Raw genomic sequence first — 21,294 nt, forward strand, 5'->3', positions numbered from 1 at the left:
TAACAGCTGCTACTGGCTGAAAAAGTGTTCAGGCTCATGAGTGTTTTGCTTAAAGAGACAGCGCTCCACCAACATGCTCACCTGCATGCGCGCACACACACACTTCCTCCCCAATACACACACACCCCCCAAACGAAAATCTGATATGGCGCCCCTGGTGAGCCAGGAATGGCCAGAGGGCTGAGGGATGGCTGTGGGTTCTGGCAAGATGCAGCCCCCAAGCAACATGGTAAATAAGAAGCAGGCAGTATTATCTCCTGTAAATGTAAACAAACTTGTCTGTCTTAGTGATTTGCTGAACAAGAAGTATGTCTGAGTGGACTTATAGGCTCTAAGTTTTACACTGTTTTGTTCATGAGTGCAGTTATGTAAAAAAATAATTCTACATTTGTAAATTGCACTTTCACAATAAAGATATTGCACTACTGTACTTGTATGAGGCGAACTGAAAAATACTGTCTTTTGTTTATCTTTCTACGTGCAAATATTTGTAATAAAAATTATATAAAGTGAGCACTGTACACTTTGTATTGTGTTGTAATTGAAATCAATATATTTGAAAATGTAGAAAAATCCAAAAATAATTATATTGTATTCTATTATTGTTTAACAGTGTGATTAAAATTGCGATTAATTGACACTATTTTCTTAATCTTGCAATTAATCACAATAAGTTTTTAAATTGTTTGACAGCCCTATTAAATACATACATCTTTACCACTTCCACCACTTTTCCTTCCCCTGGCAGCTGGTGTTAACAGCACTAATGACTGTAGCTGTTGTTTTAGCAGACTACAGTTTCCTTCCATTCTCACTCTCTCCTGCAGCCAAAGACTCACATGGCTTAGACACATGAAATAAAATAGCCCATCAGCACAGACTAAAACTGGTGTTACATAAACAAATTACAATAGGCTGACTCAGGACACCACAGTTACTCTGAGTTTGTTATTGATAAGTTTTCATAACTGTGGATGTCACTGATGCACTGAACAACCAATCCATTAGATTTATTTTTCTCTCTCGCTGGAATACTGATATTCTGTAATGTGAAGTTCCAGCTACACAAGGTACCGAAAACTTGCATCAGGCCTGGTGACAGGAGAGAGACACAAAATCCTCAGACAAGTTACTTCTTATCCACAGGCCTTTTTGTGTTTGTTTGTTGCCTTCCTCAATCCACCTCCACCAAGTTTTCAGCACCTTGTACAGATAGGGTACGTCTACACAGCAAAGTAAAACCTGCAGCTGATCCATGAAGTTATAATAGGAACAGTGAAGAAGGTAGGAAATAGATATAAATAATGCCTTAGCTGGATCTGATTTTTCCCCCCACACCACACACACAAACCCACATAAATTATATTACAAAAAAAAGATTTGGTCAGTGAAATGTGGTAACTACATTTTTTATTTAATTTTGAAGATAATTGCTAATGCCTACATATTCCACCGTTCTGCAGTCACAGAAGCTATTTTTATAATTTTTAAAATATACATTTCTAGCTATAATATAGTTGCAAAGAAAATCGTCCAAAGCCTCATCTTCATAAACAAGTCCTACTGCTTTAAATATACCAGTATAGTCATAACCAGTACAACCTCCTATTGTGGATGTATTTGTACCAGTACAGAAGTGCTTATATTGGTATGGCGTATTTTGATACAGGAAGGGAAATATGGTATACTGGTATAACTGCATCTACACTAGGACTGCACAAGAGTCACATCCCTAACTGAAAATTTGTATACAGACCAGACCCAGCAGTGAGCAGAGTATAAACTGACACCGCTTTTTGGTTTCTATTTGGATTCTTTTATCACATTAAGCACTGTGGCTATGGCCACACTTAGGCTGTGTACATTTAAAATACTACATTGGCACTGCTGCAGCACTGAATTGCGCCGTTGTTGTGCTTCAGTGAAGACACCACTTACGCCAACAGGAAAGGAGGGGTTCTCCTGTCAATGTAGGCAATCCACTTCCCTGAGAGGCGGTAGCTAGGTTGATGAAAGAATTCTTCCGTCAACCTAGCACCGTCTACACTGGGGGTTAGGCTGGCATAGCTACGGCTCTCAGGAGGGTGGATTTTTCACAACCCTGAGAGATGTCGCTATGCTGATGTACGTTCCCAGTGTAGACCTGCCATGTGTAGTCAACCCACGCCTGCAGATAGCTTGAAAAAGCCTCACGAGTATGACTGTTCCACGTATCTCAATGGGGTGTTAATCTTGAAGCCTAACAATGATGATTTAAATATCAGTGTTTATTTCACTGCTGATCATTTTTAGCAAACAAAATGTGCTTATGTAGTTATCCCCCAAATTACCTCTCAAGCCTTATCAGGTGCAAGATGAACATGTTCTACCCAGCACCAAAAAAATCCCACTTCCCCAGTGACAACTTCTATAACACAGAATTGACTTGCCAATTTTCAATATAGATTGTGTAAGGGCAGAATAACGTTAACTTTCATATTAAAATACAAACAAACTCACTCAAGGTATAACACACTAGCTGCATTATTTTCTTATTTAAATCAAAATCTCCAATTTTTATCCAAATCTGCTGCTACATCAAACTGATGCAGAAACTAGGGAGCCCCGTTGCAGGATTTAGGTCAGCTGCATGTGGAATACATGAGGCCTTGCATATAGACATATAGTTTCTAGTAACGATTCAATAATCCCCTCATCCTTTTATGCAGCTATTTCACTTGTAGATTCAGCTTCTAGCTTTCCTCAAACTCTTTAACAAAGACACTCTAGTTTATCACTTCATTTGGAGAGATGTTTCCAAGTGAATAAGCCACCACCTCTTCCCTGTGGGGCAGGAAGCCAGTCACTGAATCAAAAGAATGCTGGTTTATATTCCCCCAATTACACTAACAGAGCATTCTCCATTTCCTTCAATTATCAAGCCTTCTCAGTGCATACCAGAAAGGAGCTTGCCTTTCCTTAACCATACTGGAGTTATGTACCTAGACTGAGACCACGTCTACACCCGCGAGTTTTCACCAGCACAGCTGTACCTACGCAGCTGTAGCGCTGTAAGATCTCTCGTGTAGCTGCTCTAAGCCAACGGGAGAGAGCTCTCCCACCAACATAGCGCTGTGCACACTACCACGTGTCCTGGCTAAACTGATGTCAGTTAGGGAGGGTGGCTTATTCCTTACACCTTGAGCAACATACGTTTTGCTGACATAAGAGGTACCGCAGACATAGCCTTAATTGTAAATTTCACTGAAAATGCAAAAGGCACAGGCTTGTACACACTAACACTTTTGTTGGTTAAACTTGTGTCGCTCAGAGGTGTGAATAAGCCACCCCCTGAGCAACATAAGTTACATCGACCTAAGCGCCAGTGTGGACAGCGCTATGTCATCAGGAGAGCTTCTCCCGCTGACACAGCTACCACCTCTGGCGGAGGTGGCAGAACTCTCTTCCATCAGCATAGAGAGCCTTCACCAGACATGCCATAGCAGTGCAGCTGCACTGTTATAGAGCTTCTAGTGTAGACTAGCCCTCAGTTTCACAATGGACCATTTAAATGAACCATCTCTGTAGACAAATAAAGTAGGATCCAAATTAGTTTGAAATAAATTCAAATCAGGTAAACAGATAAAGTGCTGTGGGACATCTGGCCAGAAAATGTGATTGAGAACTGGACCCACAGTATATACACAGTAAACAATTTGTCTTAAAAATCTGCAGTCCTAGATGTAAACTAAGGCCCTGATCCTGCAAAGACATATTTAACTTTAAATATGTTAGTAGCTTCATTGATGCCCATGGGACTCTTCGTGGGCATAAAATTAAATACATGGCTCAGCCTTTGCAGGACTGGGACCTAAGCATACTAGTCCCTACTAAACCAAAGCACCAGTAGCCCTGACACCATTCTAACTGCTTTTTAAAATTAAAGAGACAACAATTGTCAAAAATAATTAAGAACATCCAGCTATTTTATGGGTTTTTTCAGAAGTTGGATCATTCTGCCAGTTTGTCATTTTTGCACAGCTACGTAGATAAACCTAACAATGCTTTCTGGCAATGTGGAACTTTTGTTTGCAAGTACAAATCCTCAGTTTACAAAAACAGTCACAGCAAATTCTTTCCTGTTCTAAATCATTTTAATTAAAACTAGAAAATCTGTAACTGCCAGGCACCACTCTAGCTAATACATTCAATTTTCCTTAGCTCCCCAGTAACACGGTCCTGGAAGGTTGGGCTATATATTTTCCCTGTTAGCATAAAGAATAAAATAATTCTGACAAAACATAAAATCACTCTTCAAAATGTAAACAGTTTTCAAATGAAAGTGTACTAAGAGTTATAATTTGTACTTACAATTTGACAACAGAGCCTTGATTCAGATTTTGGCATCCAAACTGCCAGTGAACTGCACTATCATCATCCATGTGTCAATTAGACATGCATGAAGGTGCCAAGTATAAGTCCCATTCTCTGATGCTTAAGTGCAGAATTTGTGTATGCTGTGAGTTGGAGGCAGGGTCCTATTGACATAACACACACCAATGACAGCAGCAAAAAGGACTTTCTGCAACTAAAGGATACATGACCAGGTCACTAATCACTACCATGAACAGCCTACACACCCAGGGAGTCATAGCTGGGTCTGCTATAGGTATATGAAGCATGTAGCCCACTTGCTTAAAAAAAAAAAAATAATCAGATACCATGGACCGCATTTTCAGGAGTGCCGAGCACTTAAAACTCCACCTAAAATCAACAGGAACTAAAGGTTTTCAGTAGTTCTGAAAGTCAGGCTGGTATCACATTCTTTTGTTTTAAAAGTTACTGAGACAAGTGTTCAAACAAACTCAGGCACACCTGGGTGTCTAAGCTGTGCTGCAACCCTGGGTGTCTAAGATGCTGTAAACAGTGCATATTACCTGGAAAGCAACTTTATGGCAGAATTAAGTTGGGGGCATGAAAGGGAGGACATACCTCTATTTATTTTAATAATGCTCTTTAATACTCTAGGCTCCTTCTATATTCAAACATTTGAGATCCTACAATATTACGGAATTGCCCTTATGTCACTACCACAAGCCTGCGATGTAATCTTGAATACACATGCCCTACATACTCAATGCATATTACCTGTCTCCTTTTATATGCCAACTCACTCATCCACACCTACCCCAAGTGCCCCTCTTTTCCTGCACTAGGGCATTCCACTTGTATCTCAGCTGTAGATTATGGTTACACCAGCAACAAATTGCATCTTCATGCAAATCACATTCTCATCTCACTTACATGCCCCACGAGTATTTAGATCATATCTAAATCATTGCACAACACTTTACACAGCTGACACATTCATGAGGTTCCCTCATAGAACATTTAGTGCTTGGACACCCAGGAGTCAAGGAGTCAGTTTAGTGAAAAGGCGACAACTCCTATCAAACAAAAGTATGAAAGAAGATAAAAAGGTACTATGGGCTTGTCTACACTTACAGTGATGCTGTAATGCTTAGTGAAGATGCTACCTATGCCGTTGGCATAGGTACTCTGCCTCCCCAAGAGGCAGTAAACTTTGTTGATGGGAGCCACAGCGCTGCCTATACCAGGAGTTAGGTTGGTATAACTATATCGCTCAAAGGTGTGGATTTTCCACATTCCCGAGCAATGTAGTTATACCAGCATAAATTGGTAGTGTACACCAAACCTATGTCCATCAAAGCTACTTCCTAGCGCAGCCACTAGCCATGCCCCTGGCTAGTTACATTTCCTTCAGTATCATTCAGAAGATAGAGCAGGCAGTATTACGGAAGAGTGATGGGTCAGCAAAAAGAATACATAACACAGATATGTGACTTCCCTTGTACTTGTATTTGTTTGCTCTATTAAATGTATAAATGTATTAAACATATTTCATTATAAATCAAGCATCTTTACTGCAACAGCCTCCAACAAACACATGGCAAGGTGCCATGTATATTTACATGGCTGTATAACAATCAAACGCCAAATAGTGCTTTCCAAAAAGAAAGAATGATCCCATACATTTGACATGCCCTTTTATTGGCTATTCTGTGCAATAACAGTCTTGTTTATACTCTAAGCAGTGTTTGTTATATAGAGAGATTAAGTACAGTTGTACTGATGTATTCCCACCACTCAGAATAACTCTCTTCCAAAAAAAGAAATTATTCACACTCATTATCATCATTATTCTGATGCTGAATTTTAAACCTCAAAATGGAAAGCAAAGATCTGCACAACAAACTCGTCAAATACCATTATTTCCAATTTATTTCTAGAGAAAAAGGTGCTCGCTTTTGCCTTTGGCAAGATGTAGATGGGGAAGCAGGGCCCCATCTCTTGCAGCTGAAGAAATCTGAAGTCTGTTTGGGAGTCTGTAGGTGGAAGGGAGATGACAGCAAAGCCTGAAGGCCCGTGCTGCTTGCCCATGCATCTTGCCCATCACAAGAACAGGGCATGTTCAAGGAGCATCAAGGAGCATCAATCACCTAGTGACTTAATCCAGAGAAGTCTGGATCAGTAGCTTTGACTCCCAGGTAATTCCGATTGTCATCCGATAAAGGCAATTACACTCAGGTCTGGCTGAGTAAGACTAAAGGTAACTTACTGCTTCCACACAGGCAGCTGAGGTCAGCTAGCTCTTCCCTATCTCAGATCGCTGCCTGAGAAAAATGACAGCCCCGTGCTCACTCCGTGCTTATTCATCTGAAAACCGAACAAAGTAACATTTAAGTATCTCTCCCCCCGGAGCAGAGCGGCTCTCTCACGCTCCGGTAACTCGCCGACACCACCATTGTCTTGAAGGCTCCCTAGCCGCTTCCCCGGCCGTGATAAGATCATTTAGGGAGGCTGCAGGAACAAAGGGCTTGAAGCCGCAGCAGCAGCCGGCGATCACAGGCTGGAACAAGCCGGCCACAGGGAAGAAGCATGCTCAGTGCGAAGTCCTGAGCCAGGAAAACAAGGTGCCCATTTCCAACGCAGCCCCCCGTGCGCCGCGCGCCGGAGGAGCTGTACAAGGCAGACGCTATGGTCCAGGTTAGGGACCCCCCCCACCCCGTTGCCTAGCAAAGGGGGCTGCCGGGGGGCGCGGGGGCAGCGGCTGCTTCTCCCTCCCTCTCCCCCAACCCCGTCTCTGTACCTGATCCGGCTGCGCTCCTCCTTCCTCCTCCTGCCTGCTTCAGCTGGACCCAGCTCGGGCTTCACCGGGCTCCGGGCGCGGGGGGCCGGGAATCCAGCAGCCGAGAGTCACGCCCTCATGTCTGCCAGCCTCGCGCACCACCGGGCACTTCCTGCGCGACAAGAGAGCGAGAGAAAGCCCGCGGCTGGCGGCGTGCGGCGAGGAGGTTCCGCCGGCGGCCCGGGCGCCCCTGCCATTGTCAGCCGCTGCCCGCAGACCCGCCTCCGCCGCCCGCCCCAGCCGCCGGCAGCCCGCGCGCGCGCCTCTCTCCGCGCAGCGCCGCGCGCGCTCGCCTCTCCGCGAGCGGCCGGGGTCCCGCACCCCCCGCCCCGCAGACTGTGCCTCGCGCGCCGTCCGTAAAGTTTGCAGCCGCCTCGTCTGCAAAGCCGCCCAGACGGAGCGGGAGGGTAGGAAATTGTTTACGTCTGCCCCTCGCCGGCTGGCTGGAGAGACAGGCTGATCCCCGCGCTGGGAGGGGAGCTCAAAGCGAACCGCTGCCGGTGGCCTCTGGCTGCTGGTGTCACGGCCTGGAGGCGCTGACAGTGGGAGGGGGTTGCAGGTAATTGCGTTACTGAAACAAAGGTAGGTTATAAAATGCGAACTTTCGCTGCTGCCCGAAAGATGCACTAGACAGCAATGCATATTTACTGCATGCTGGCTGGGAACGGCTCCTGCTCACTGGCATGCCCCTTCCCATCAGTCATGCTCACTCACACATAACAAGCACATATACCCATCGCCATAGCTCTTAAAAAAATATTACAGGACTAGCCGAAGCATGCGCGGTAGCGGCGTTTGCGGGACAGCAGGTGGAGTGGGGCATATCGCAGCGTATGGCCAAGATTAAGGCGTGTGTACATGTTAGATACTTAATGCCGGGGTCTAGCATGTCCAGAGGGATAGGCAAGCTAGACTGACCCATAGGTTAACTCCTTTCTGAAATCAGCGAAATCTGAAGAATAAAAAAAATCAGTAACTAAGAGTCCCTGAGGATGCAAGATGATGTATGTTTATGACCTGCCCAGATCTTTTGCGAATGCTGTGACAAGGCCCGTTAATCTTTCCTGATAATTAACCTTTATATCCTATTATGCTGCATCAACTGCTCAATGCTGGAAGCAGACTCAGTTCAGAAGTAGATAAGGTATCCTATGGTCTCCCACCTTGGTGAGATTGCAGCTGTGGTGAAAAAGGCAACCTCACTGCCTGTGTACCCTAGTGCCTTGCTTCCCCTTCTGCATAAATCCTCCTTTGTGCTTTCATCAGCAGCACTCCCCTTGAGGATTTGTCTACACTTGGAAATGTCCCAAAAATAGCTATTCCAGAGTAAGTGTCCATACTGAGCCATTAAATATACATTCTGGAATAGCTACTTTGATACCTTTCCAAGTGTAGAAACATCCTCACCCATGCTGCTTCAAGTGTACAGCAAGGACATCACCATCTGCAAATAATCCCATGAATCTTGGGTGCCAGTTCAAAAGTGCCCTCCTTATTTTTATTTTAAAAAAAAAATGATGAACTTGCTCCAGTCTTAATCCTAGCCTTCTCTAGAACCTCTCCCAGTATTGCTAATCCCAAGCATTCAAAAACCATGGGAGACAGGCCCTCAAAATATCATGAGTTTTTGTTCCCCTCTAGCCTTACAAGGTATGCAATTAAACACCCACAGCTGACCCATGTCAGCTGACTCAGGCTCTTGGGGTTATAGAACTGTGGTATAGAGATTTTCCAGACCGAGTCCAAATGTCTACACCACAATTTTACAACCCTAGCCTGAGTCACCTGACCTGGGCCAGCCATGAGTGTTTAATTGCAGTGTAGACATACGCTGAGTGGAAAGAACCTTAGGTGTTACTTGTAACAATAGAGGGTCACAGTTTGTCTCTTCTGGTGGCCAAACTCACTGCACCCAACAGGGGTTCCTTGTAGTCTTCCATTCCCCCTCAAGCTTGCTGCCACCTTCCCATCCCACTCTATTTCAGGGACTCCCTGTAAACCTGCCTCCATGCCAGGAGTTCTGCATTCCCCCCCTTTCCTCTGACACCAAGGACTCAGGGTGCTCATGTCTCCTTCCCCCCAGGCCAGAGTCCCTATGGTCCATCATTCTTATTTATTCTTTCTCTCTCTGGGAGAGAAGTCATTCAGAGTGTCACCAACCATTTTAAATTGCATTGGGAGGATTGTTTAGAAGGCTTTAATGGCTGTCATCAGCCAGTTCTTTAAACTATCGGCAATTTTGGAAGCTGCTAACCAGATGCCAGTGGTTCCATGTCCCCTGCCCCCTTTTTGTTTAGCATCATGTTACACCCCAAACTGAGAAGTTCAGTGCAAGACTATGCAAACTTGGTCAACTGGCAGGTAAAAATATTTTCAGACAAATGTAATTGCCTTTGAAGAAGCCCTTAAAAGGGGGGTGGGAGGGAAATGAATGGAATGCTGGGGAGAAGTGGACATAAGTTCTGAAGCCTGTAGTCCTCTCTTTATCCACAGAAGAAATCCAGAGGGGTAATAGCCCTGAATACTGCCCCAGCAGTGTTTCAACTCTGGCCTGGTAACTGAACAGGCAATTTTAAACTGATGTAATTAAATGGTGCAAAACTCTGTGGGGACACTGCATTTGATTTAAACCTGGTTTATATTGATTTAGCTTGCATCAGGAAATTTACAGGCATATGCTATATCAATATAATTAGTCTGAAACTGATGTGTGCACATCTACGCCATGCATTTGCACCAGTTTAATTACATCAGTTTTTAAATGGATTTTAGTTAAATTGGTGCAACTTGCATATTTGGATAGTGCCTTGGGCACAAAGACCTTATTTCCAATTATAAGATTAGGTTCAGTCTAAAAAACAGAATCCCCCCACCTTTCACTTGCAGAATGGTATGATCTAGGCCTTTTCAATTTACTCGTGTTTATCTTGTCAGATTGCTGCCCTTTATCTCCTCTACCTGCCATACTTGATCCTGTTTCCAATCTTTTTTGTCTTCATTTACTAACAATTCTTGTTTTCCTGTAACTCAAGGCTAGTATACTGACAGAATTTTCACTGATTTCAGTCTTACTTTAAAATAGATTTTGTTACACTGGTGTAAATGTCTGTTGCGGACAATCTTAAATTGGTTTGAGTGCCTTGGATTGATCTATCTCAATTCAGCAACACTTAATCCCTTACTAAATTAACAACAAAATTTACATGTCCACAACTTTTTAAATAATATAGATTTAAAACTCTGTTGTTAGAGAAGGCCAGTTTCAGATCTCCATGACCCATTCTACCAAAGATGTGCCAGTCCAACAGACTTCTAATGCTTTTTACATCCATTCCCCCATTTCAGGTGTTACTTTTTTCTGTTCTTGTATTGTACAACCCATCCTTACTCCCTTTTCACTGTGCATTTTAGGTAAATGACTAGAATCACAACTTTTGAAGCAGAGAAAGAAGTATGAGACATGAAGATGTGTTTGTACTACAAGAGATTTGGGTATTTTTGAAGGAACAGGATTATTTTCCATCTTCCACTACCATAGATGCAGGCAAGATAAAATATTGAATAGGCCTGGTATAGATTATAGAACAAGTACCTAAAATAAAACTTTTAAAGAGAAAAAAAAATGCCTCAAAGGTTTCATGTTTCTTTCTTTGGCTGTCTTCCTGTTTGAGAAGGCTTAGGATTTATTATATATATTTTAAAAATGGAAAAGGAGCATGCATATGCAAGTTTCTGGATAGCAGTCATTGTGAGGAACTCTGCATGTAGGCTTCTGCTTTGTATTTTTAAACCTCGGATAGATTAAGCGTGAAGTCTGGTTCCTCTCTGAATCTTTGATTAAGGCAATTGCTAATTTATGTGGAAAGTGTAGCCATAGTGGTGCTTGTGGGGGCGAGAGGGGGAGTAGATAGGTGAGAGAATGTAATACCTTTCACTGGTCTGGACCAACAAGTTAACTTTTAATATACAAACTGTCAGACTAAAAGGGTTTTTGACTTCCTTTTGGGAATTTGTGCAAAAAAGCATTATCTGTCTATACTTTGTAAGTTGGTAGACAGGTTTGAATCATTAGTCGATGTTTGCATTAGTACACTACAGAAAGGTTTATTAATGAATAATAGTGTCAAAAGTTGCATCAGTGCAAGGCACTGTAATCAGAACCAGATAAGTATTGTATAAACAATATCTTTGCACATAACACTGATACCCACAGATGAAACCTTTGACCTGAAAGTTTAATTTACAATCCATTTATGCATTATTTGCTGATCAGAGTACTGGATGTAGACAGAAACAAACAGGCTATGGACAGAGTTTATTAGCAATAACAAACATTTAAGAATACAACTTGAAATATACACACAAAAGTTACATAAAGATCTCCATTCATTTATCAGCCCTCTTCTAACTTTAAACATCGCATTCTCTTTCACACCTCACTTCAGTAATTCTGCACAAGAGATCATCCAATTATTCATGTGCTTTAACTTTCATCAATTGCTACTAGTGTAAAAGTTCCCCTTCATCCCCATCTTGAGGTCTGTGTTTACAGCTGGCCTTAGAACACGCACACAAAAAAAAAAAGGCATGTGGTGTATTGGATTAATTTTCTACTTAGAACCATGGCTTTACACGTGTGACCCAGAGGCCCACGGGTGGTTCACTACTCTGTGTCAGCAACTTGTCAGACCTGACATACTCAATACATCTAACAGTTGTTGTGTAATGTACCATTAGAAAACCACACAACTCTCTGACCATTAATATTATTGTGTGGTGTATGAATAGGTAACATAGGCAAAACATGCTGACATGTTTTTAAAAGGCACCCCACCCCACCCAGAATGTGGTTCTGCCTGCTTGCATGTGTCTTCAAGGTAAATCGAGAGTCATTGGAAATGCATTCACATAAAAAGGTAAACAAAGCCATCAACTTAACACGGGAAGGAACCAACATTAAGTCTTCGCAAGACCACATGGTGTCTCTTCCCAGCAGGAGAAAAGGAACTTTATCTGAATATACATTTCAAAGGTTTACTGGTCTATAAAGAGGGGATCTGTACCTTAAATGATAAGCAACTGAATTAACCGATTGTATACAACAGTACTGTATTGTAAAAGCATATAGAGTAAGGTCTTTTCTGACAGCCTATGACACACTGGTGATCAATGTCATTGTGAAATGTATGTATTAATACAATGTGAGGAATTATGGATACTCCATGATCTTATGCTTTAAAGTCTGTGACTAAACACTGGGAGAAAATAATTTTCTCCCAGACAGGAGGGAAGGTAACTATCTACATTTCTCTAGTGTAAGTTAAGCAATGTGGAATAAAACTAGTGGGAGCCCTATACATAGAAATCAGCAGAGGGAAGGGAAGTCCACAAGAAGGGAAGAACAGCAGGAAGCGTTCCAGGCTTTTGAAACAGACAATGAATTTTGGGTGATACAAGTGGGGCAAAAAGACCTTTGAGTTATCACTTGAGGGATTCAAGGGGCTAGAGCTCTTGAAATCACAGGACACTGGGTTCTTCAACCAAGGGGGCTGAAGTTTCTGGGAACTAAGTTTAGATAATAAACCTACTTTGGCAAAGACTGTAACTTGCTGAAATTAAGTTTTAGTCTTAGAAGCATATTTTCACTTTTATTTGCTTGTATCTCTTTCCTTATACTTGGTATCGCTTAAACCTATGTGACTTTTTGTTTAATAAACTGGTTTCACTTTTACTATAAACCACTTCAGTTGTGTGATTGAAATAAGACTGCTTGTCAAACACCAGTTAAATTAATGAGCTGCAGCATATTGACTAACAACTTCTGTGAGCAGTCCAGGAGAGGGCTGGACACTACAGAGGTAGGCAGTTTTGGGGAAATTCAGGACTGGGGGGGATCTTGGGGTCACTCTGCAAAAAGTAACTGATTGGTGAAGCCAGGGTGGGACCTGCATGCTTGTAATGCTGGCAGTTGGTGTCAGGGCTGTTAGCCACAGCAGTATAGCACAGAAAGCACCCAGATTTACAGGACAGGCAGCGACAACCCCTTGCTGGTCTGCTGTGAACCCCAAAACGTCACAATACTGTGTAACTTTGCTATGACTGCATAGATCATCTTGCAGCAAGATAAGTTCTTAAAACAACACTGATTCAGTACTGCCTCCAGTAAATGTGAAATCTGGCCTAGCACCATTCAGGTTTTACAATGCTAGAGGACGTTCTAAGCCAAGGTTCCTGTAGAAAACAAAAGCCTTATGGAGAAACCCATTCAGAGTATGTCTTTACTTCAGAGTTAACCCAGGCTCTTGCCTGCATTTTAGCCCAAACTCTCCCCCATCCTACCACACAGAAAAACCTCTGAAACTGGATTTGGAGGTGCTTTAAGCCTGGGCTAATTTTCGTGGCTGACGGGGTGGGTCAGAGCTCCAGCTCCACTTCAACAAGGGCATGTTCCAATCCTAGTTAAAGTGGGGATACAAGCAAAAGCCACTCAAATGCTGAAAAGTGTCTTCCCACAATTAGTTGTGGAAGCCCCAGCACAAGGAACAACAGGATATGCCCCATGGATATGCAGAAAACAGGGATCCAGTAACATGGGTAGGGCTTTGCTGTGAGAATGCTCCCACCTGGGCTAAGTTAACCTGAGTGCTAAGCATCCAGTTAACTGTGCAGTGAAGATATATCCTTAATGGCCACCTGAAAAAGACAAAAAATCAGACTGTGTTCTCTTTTTGTTTGTTTACTTTTCTTTCTTTCTAGTGCCTAAAGGAGGCCTAAGGTTTTAACTTTGCTTCTTTCTTTACATCAGACATCTAGATGAGAACTAGTAGGAAGACAACATGAAGACAGCCAAACCTGAGCAATTGAGATGGAAACAGATTTTTATTCAGATTGTTTCAAACTCTTGTTTATTGGGGTTTTGTTTACCGCTTTTTAATTCAAGCGTCAGAAAAAAAAAAAAAACATTGGAAGAGAAGCTCTTGTTAAAGTGTGAAACATCTCCTCCCCCTTAATTGAGGGCTGAGAAAGCTCCCACTTCACTTCTCTGGTCCTCCAAAAAGTCCCCCAGCAAAACTAGGAGTGACCAGGCCTGATATTTCTAAGATTTGGGGGGGGGGGGGGACGAGAGAGAGGAGGAACAGACTTACACTTTTCAAGCAGTAAAAGAGGTCACAGGCTCAATTGTCTCACTCTTCTGTAGGTCACCTTTAATATAAAATCCTGGACAACACAGAACGATGTGTCTGCTCTGCTCATCTTTTCTTTTGCTAGTTGCCCTATGCATTCAGCCTGCTAATTTCCTCATTCCCCTCTCTAATATTGTTTCTAAAAAGAGCATTTTGTCCAAGAAGAGGGTGGCAAATTTTTGCCAGCCTCCTCTAGGGTGGTAGTGCATTGTACCACAGTTGTTCCTTAAAGGTGGAGTAGTGCAAATTGTCCCCTTCACCCTTACATGGAACATCACTTTGGTGGCTTAGAGGGGGGCACAAGCAGAAAGAGAAAGTTGTAGACAGTAACAGCGTTAAAGAATGCATCAGCACAATATTTTCATAGCCTCATTCACACGGATAAGATGAAAAGGACAGAAAGGGAAACAATCTCTCTTTGTACAGTTTTCAGAGTAGCAGCCGTGTTAGTCTGTATTTGCAAAAAGAAAAGGAGTACTTGTGGCACCTTGAGACTAACCAATTTATTTGAGCATAAGTTTTCGTGAGCTACAGCTCACTTGAAGTGAGCTGTAGCTCACGAAAGCTTATTCTCAAATAAATTTGATGAAGTGAGCTGTAGCTCACGAAAGCTTATGCTCAAATAAATTGGTTAGTCTCTAAGGTGCCACAAGTCCTCCTTTTCTTTTTGCGAATACAGACTAGCACAGCTGCTACTCTGAAACCTGTCAAATAAATTTGTTAGTCTCAAGGTGCCACAAGTCCTCCTTTTCTCTTTGTACAGTGGCAACAAGCAGGTGCTTGAGGCACTGACACCACTTTAATACCACTGCTTTTCTTCCTTAAAGATGAATGAAACAGATACTTTGCTTGCTAGATTCCAAGAGACAAATCTACTCCCACAGAGGAATACATTTTTAGGCCCCAGGGCATTTCTGGAGGTGCTAAATCAGGGTCCTATAAGACATTCTTCTCTGTTTGTTCCACGAAGGATATGGGAAGCCAGTCTGCAAGACTGGAAGAATACAAAGAATACAGAGATATTGAAAAAGAGCTTTGATTCCTTTCATGAAAGAAAGTTTCGGCAACAGATAGTTAAAATTAACAATGTGGAAATGAGCGTTACTGACTGGTGTTAGAAAGTGCCAACCTCACTTGTGACGCACTTTGCTTTTTAACAGGTCAAAAAAACAACAAGATGATTCTCAGCTAGTTGAAAGTTGAGAATGCTGGCTTTGTTCTTTAGTAAATTTGTATGGGGACTCTGAAAAAGTTTTGTTTGGCAATCAGTGCCTATTCTTGCTAAGTGGATAAGAGAAAACTGCACCCATTTTACTCAGCCCAAGAGATTTTGAGCCAAATCTATCCCTGGTGTAATTCTGATAAAGTCAAAGGAGTTGCACCATTGGAAAATGGGACCCAAGATGTTCTCAAGGTAGAGGTTGGTCCAAAAATAGGTGTTACCTCACTCACCCATCGCTCTCAAGGTAAGAAGCACTTGTCACCATGAATAAACTGTGATATTTATTTAAAACAACGAATTACAATGGGCTTTTCTGAGCCTAGTGCTGGAGGCAGATATCATACTGGAAAATGTCAGTCCGGTGTTCAAACATGATTTAAGGGCCCACTCCTGCAAACACTTAGGGCTTGTCTACACTTACATTTTATAGCGCTCTAACTTGCTGGCTCAGGAGGGTGAAAAATCACCACCGAGCACAGCAAGTTTGAGCACTTTAAAGGGCTAGCATGGACAGACTCCCAGCACTCGGAGCCACGCTCCCAGCACTCAGAGCTATTCCCCTCGTGGAGGTGGATTACCAGGAGTGCTGGGAGAGCTCTCTCCCAGCCCTCGCACGTGACCACACTCACACTTCAAAGCGTTGCAGTGGGAGCGCTCCCAAGGTGGCGCTTTGAAGTTTCTAGTGTAAACGTAGCCTCACTAAAAACATGAGCCTGTGGAAGCCAACCAGTATGGCCAACAGTAAATTTTTGCAGATCCATTCCTAAGACTGGTGCCAAAGACTTTTACAGGGAAGCAGACCCACGAGACTACACATGTGGAAAATTACATACCTCCATATGTTTTTGCAGGATTGGGTTCAAAGCATGTAACCCAGTTTTTAGTCTGCTTTGCCAAACAAACACTTTCACAGAGTTTCAAATTTATAAAAGAGTTTACAAGTCTTAACAGAAACCAAGAGTTTGGAGGGGGGGGGGAGAAGAGGGTTTTTTTTTTTTAATTTTCTAAACACTTCAGTGGGGGAAAAAATTGTTTTGATGTTAGCCTCCCCCTGCAATGTTTGGCATTGTGATAATATAGAAGAACCAGGGAAATGGAACTGAACAGAAACAAAAACATAACTGAGTAATCTAGTTTCACTGTTGAAAGAAATACAAAAATAGAAACAGCTTAAAATGTGAAAAGCTCATTTTTAAAAAAAAAATATTACTACTCAAGTGCATTATTAATAATACTACAAATTATTTATAAAACTACGTGAAAACAAGAAGCAACTGCATGAAGACAAGGAACTTAATCATTTTTAATTGTAAATTGTCTCTTTAACAGGCAGAAGAAAACCTTATATTCTTTGTATTTTACAAAAGAAACATTTTGATTGAATAATCAGGTGTTCGTTAGTACGTATCTTAGAAACTGGTTTAGAGTCTATTTCTCTGGGCTCCCACACTGCTTGCATCACAAAGTATGCCACATTTCAGCAAGATGTCTGTCTCCAGCACTAGGCTCTAATTCAGAATTTTAATCCTCAAAACGTTGTCTAATCCTTAGAGATTACCCAGGGTCCCTTGGATTAAGACTAGCCAATTCCACTGTGGTTGAGAGAGGTGCAGTAACAGGGACCATTTGCAGCCACTGCGATGAGGCACTGACTCAGGATTCTTGGTCATCCACCCACCAACTGCCAGACTGCAAGAGGAGGAAATGACACAGCAACAGATGGGATCAGGAGAGAGGGAAGAACCAGCTAGTGACACAGGGCCTGATCCAAGGCCCTCTGAAGTCAACTCCCACTAAATTCAGAGTAGGCTTTGAATCAGCACCATAATACAGAGCAGGGAACCAATGAGGAATGGGGGTAAAGAGAGAATAAACTTCAGCTGACAATTTTCAGGACAATCACACTATTGGATTAAAGCAACACCTATCACATTTATTTCACAGTTACAAGTGCTTCTGACCACAGAACATATGTCTAGTTTCAGAGCCAGTGCTGGCCCAGTGGAGGCCCTAATCAGGAATCCCCCCACCCCAACACATACTAATAATGGAGTGGGGGCCCTTGAGCTGCTTGGGGCCCTAAGCAATTGCTTAGTCTGTTTATGCCTAGCGCCAGCTCTGGCTAGTTTTCTCTGACTGCTGCCATGCATTTCATTTCTTATTCTCCTGCATTTGGAAGCACTTCCCGCAACAGCATTAGTTTATGACTCACCAGAAATGGAATTAGGAAAGATGCCCTGAAAGAAGATGTACAATTGGCGTATCTCCTGGTTGTTACCTACTTCTAGTGGAAAGAAACACACTTGTCTGAAGTCAGAGGAAAGTGACCTAAACGTGCTCTCAGTAAAAAGCTGGTGCATCCAGCAAAGCTGCACGCGTCACACAGAAGTAAAATGCTTAGCAAGGCTAAACAATGGAATACCATGGAAGAACCAGATTTTGCATGTTCCAATGAGTTATAGTAGTGCTATGTTTGATATTTAATTTTTGTGTGTGCGTGTCTGACTGCTTTAACTTACCCAGTTCTTAACATGGTCATGACAGGAACAGGCTTGTTCTTATCAATATTACCTTTGATGGTTATAACCTATGTGGTAGCAGCATGGAAAGTTTCTCTATTTTAGAATTAGTGTTGTTGCTTTATTAATCTCCCCTGGGTTTGTAAACGTTACACAGACAGTGGTCCCACTTCTAAATGGATTTTAGAACTCCCATCATATACACAGCATCATGTTCTGGAGATTATGATTTTTTTTTTTAATATACTTTGCCATCCTCCATCCCACCTTGCACAGTCAATGTAATCTTTGTCTCCTTATCAAAGCAATCTTGACAGCAGATAAGAGTATCTGTTTAGACATTCCTTGTTTGTTTCATGCCATGTGGAAAATGGCTACAAGTAATATGTCCAAGATCTAGGACAAAAACTGTTTTAATATTAACACTTTAATTTTCTGTACAGTGGCCTCTGCTGAAGAATTGGTAGACATCACAAAGGCACATAAAATATCATCAGAATAATTTACTCTCAGGCCAAGACCGTGTAAGTTAAGTTTAATCAGACAATACAAGATTTACAGCCAAGTTATAAATCCCTGAGAATGGATTTAATTCACAGCATTTCACTTGGTGTATTGATCCAAGATCAATGGTGAATAAATAATGTAACATTAATTGCTGTTCACTGTTGAAGCCCTTAATTTAGTCATGAAGAAAATGTGTGTAGACCCACTGGAAAAGCAGATCTACAGTTAACAGATTTTAAACTAGGGCACCTTTAGCTTGTGAAGTAAAGAGGGCTAAAATGTATTTGATAGGTTACAATGGGGGACCAGGACCTTGGTAGGTTTCAGAGTAGCAGCCGTGTTAGTCTGTATCCGCAAAAAGAACAGGAGTACTTGTGGCACCTTAGAGACTAACAAATTTATTTGAGCATAAGCTTTCGTGGGCTACAGTCCACTTCATCGAATGCATAGAATGGAACATATAGTAAGAAGAGAGATATATACATACAGAGAACATGAAAAAGTGGAGTAAGAGGCTAATTAATTACAATGAGCTATTATCAGCAGGAGAAAAAAAAAACTTTAGTGATAATCAAGATGGCCTGAGTTGACAAGAAGGTGTGAGGACCTTGGTAGCATCCCATCAGATTTTACTTTTTAGAAGCTCAATAGCCCCTGTCCACTTAGCAGTTGCTTATCGTTTGGCTTCATAGGTAATTTCTTTTCTATCTTTAATGCTACCAGAGCTGATGGACATAACCCTGTTTGTATGGCACAGAAATTAAGCCTTCCCTAGATATATTTTGAAAGAGAGAGAACACCATCATTGACAACAATGGTCGGCAACATATACCACAAACTGGTGCTGAAGCTGATTTAGCTGCTGCTATAGACAGGAAAAACACATTTTCAGCACCATTACAAAAAGCATTCCTGAGACTTGGTTTTATCAAACAATAGGTCAATCACCTAGAGACTAGACTTAAGAGTCAAATACTGGCTCTGTCATAGACTTTCTGTGTGACCTTGGACTTCAGGTCACACATTGTTAGGACAGGGATAATAAAACTTCAACTTGGAGAGGGGTTGCAAGGATTAATAGACAATGCTCTGAAATTCCCATACAACAGACACTATAGACGTGTTATTGTACTGCCATTTAATGGCAAGGATACCTAAAAAGCAGGGAAATAAAGATGGTTCATTGACCAGAAGACTGTCTGTGCTGATGTAGTAAATGTTAATATTACATAGGTTAAGGCCCTTTATTTGTGCCTAGTGCAACATCAAGAAAATATCTGACCCCATTAGAAAAACCACAAATAATCCGTGGTTGCACACTGATTTCATAATGCAATATGGGGAAAGAGGGTCCAGAAAGAGACTGATTTTTTTAACTGGATGTATCCCCAGTGGGATAAAATCAAGTACACTTCCATACCCAAGGCTTGCTCCAGTATCATACTCTGGCATGCAATGCTCCACACACACACACAGTAAAAGTATTAAACAGAGATTTTAAAAAGGAAAATCTCTCTGGATGAACTACAGTATTCTTCCTGTCAACTGCAAAACTAGTTACCCTTTCAGTTTCCACTAGCTGGTATTCCAAGTGTTTATGGATGCCCCTGATGCCAGGGGAAGGCAGAGCTACTTTTATGACGGTGGGTATGTATAACTATCAGTCTGGGGACACTAGTCCTGCTCCTGCCTGCTTCAGTTCACTTTGCTAGTACTGGGTGAATTCTAACCTCTCTTCTAACAGGGTCTCCCGGCCAATACAAATATGGACTTTGTGCAATTATCTGAGAACACCAGGGGTGGCAAGAGATGTTCAGTTTTCCTGCAGCGGTATTGATCTGGCAATCGGACACGGGCTCTGTCCTTAACAGTCCTGGGCCAGCCTCTGGGGCTGCCCGGTCAGTCAGCGCAGACATGATCCGTCACTGGCAGCCAGCGACATCACTTTTATTCTTAGCATTTCCTGTAAGCGGCTGTTTGTTGCATAAGGAAGAGCCACTGGAGCCACAGCCGCCGGGTAAGCCCCACGCACGTGCAGACAGAGCGGGAGGGGCGAAGCAGAGGGAAGGAGGGAGGCGAGGGGCAGCGCCGCTGTCCGGGAACCTTGACGCTCCCCCAGGCGGCCGGATTCTCAGGGCCGGGGGGGGGGGGGATCCCTGCTGGCACCGCTCCCCCGCGGCTGCTGCACCCGCACCAGCAGCCGCCTCCCTGCCCGGGGGCCCGCACCACCCCGGCTGCAGCTCCCTGCCCCCGGCGCCCCGGGGCTGCAGCAACAAACCTTGGCGGAGGGCGCGGCAGGCAGGTAGGGGCGGCCGCAGGGCGAATCACTCCGGCGGGGCGGCCACGGGGGCTCCCGGCGGCTAGCAGCACCCTGCAGCCCGCGCCGCGCAGCCACACGCCACGCGGCTCCGCTGGGAGACCGGCTGAGACCGGCCCGGCAGCTGGGGCGCCAGCCCTAGCCCGGGGCCCGCCAACCACGGCGCAGGGCGCAGCCAATGGCCCCCGCGGCAGCGCCCATGTGATCGTCAGGCCCCTCCCAGCTGCGCGGCGCGGCACCCCTGCGCTGCCAGGGATCAGGTGCTCGGGGCCGCTCGCCGCAGGTGTGTGGGAGGAGAGAGCGGTCGCTTGGCCCCCCGGTGTTGTCCGCCTGCTTGCCAGGTCTGCTGCTTGCAG

General features: G+C 43.3%; 1 protein-coding gene across 2 annotated transcripts in view; it reads right to left on the bottom strand.

Annotated features, from left to right (window-relative positions):
- Positions 1-21,075, bottom strand: part of LRRC8D (leucine rich repeat containing 8 VRAC subunit D) — an 87,928-nt gene extending 66,853 nt beyond the window's left edge. The window contains exons 1-3 of one of the 2 annotated variants that reach the window (XM_077824500.1): positions 20,900-21,075; positions 7,151-7,301; positions 6,620-6,717 (exon numbers count right to left, since the gene is read on the bottom strand). The gene's annotated coding sequence lies outside the window, so the exon portion shown is untranslated. The remainder of the gene's footprint in view (positions 1-6,619; positions 6,718-7,150; positions 7,302-20,899) is intronic. The other variant, XM_077824501.1, reaches the window with a different exon arrangement.
- Positions 21,076-21,294: the final 219 nt, after the last annotated feature.

This window comes from Eretmochelys imbricata, chromosome 8 (assembly GCF_965152235.1).
Source record: "Eretmochelys imbricata isolate rEreImb1 chromosome 8, rEreImb1.hap1, whole genome shotgun sequence".
In the NCBI taxonomy this organism is placed as follows: Eukaryota; Metazoa; Chordata; order Testudines; family Cheloniidae; genus Eretmochelys; species Eretmochelys imbricata.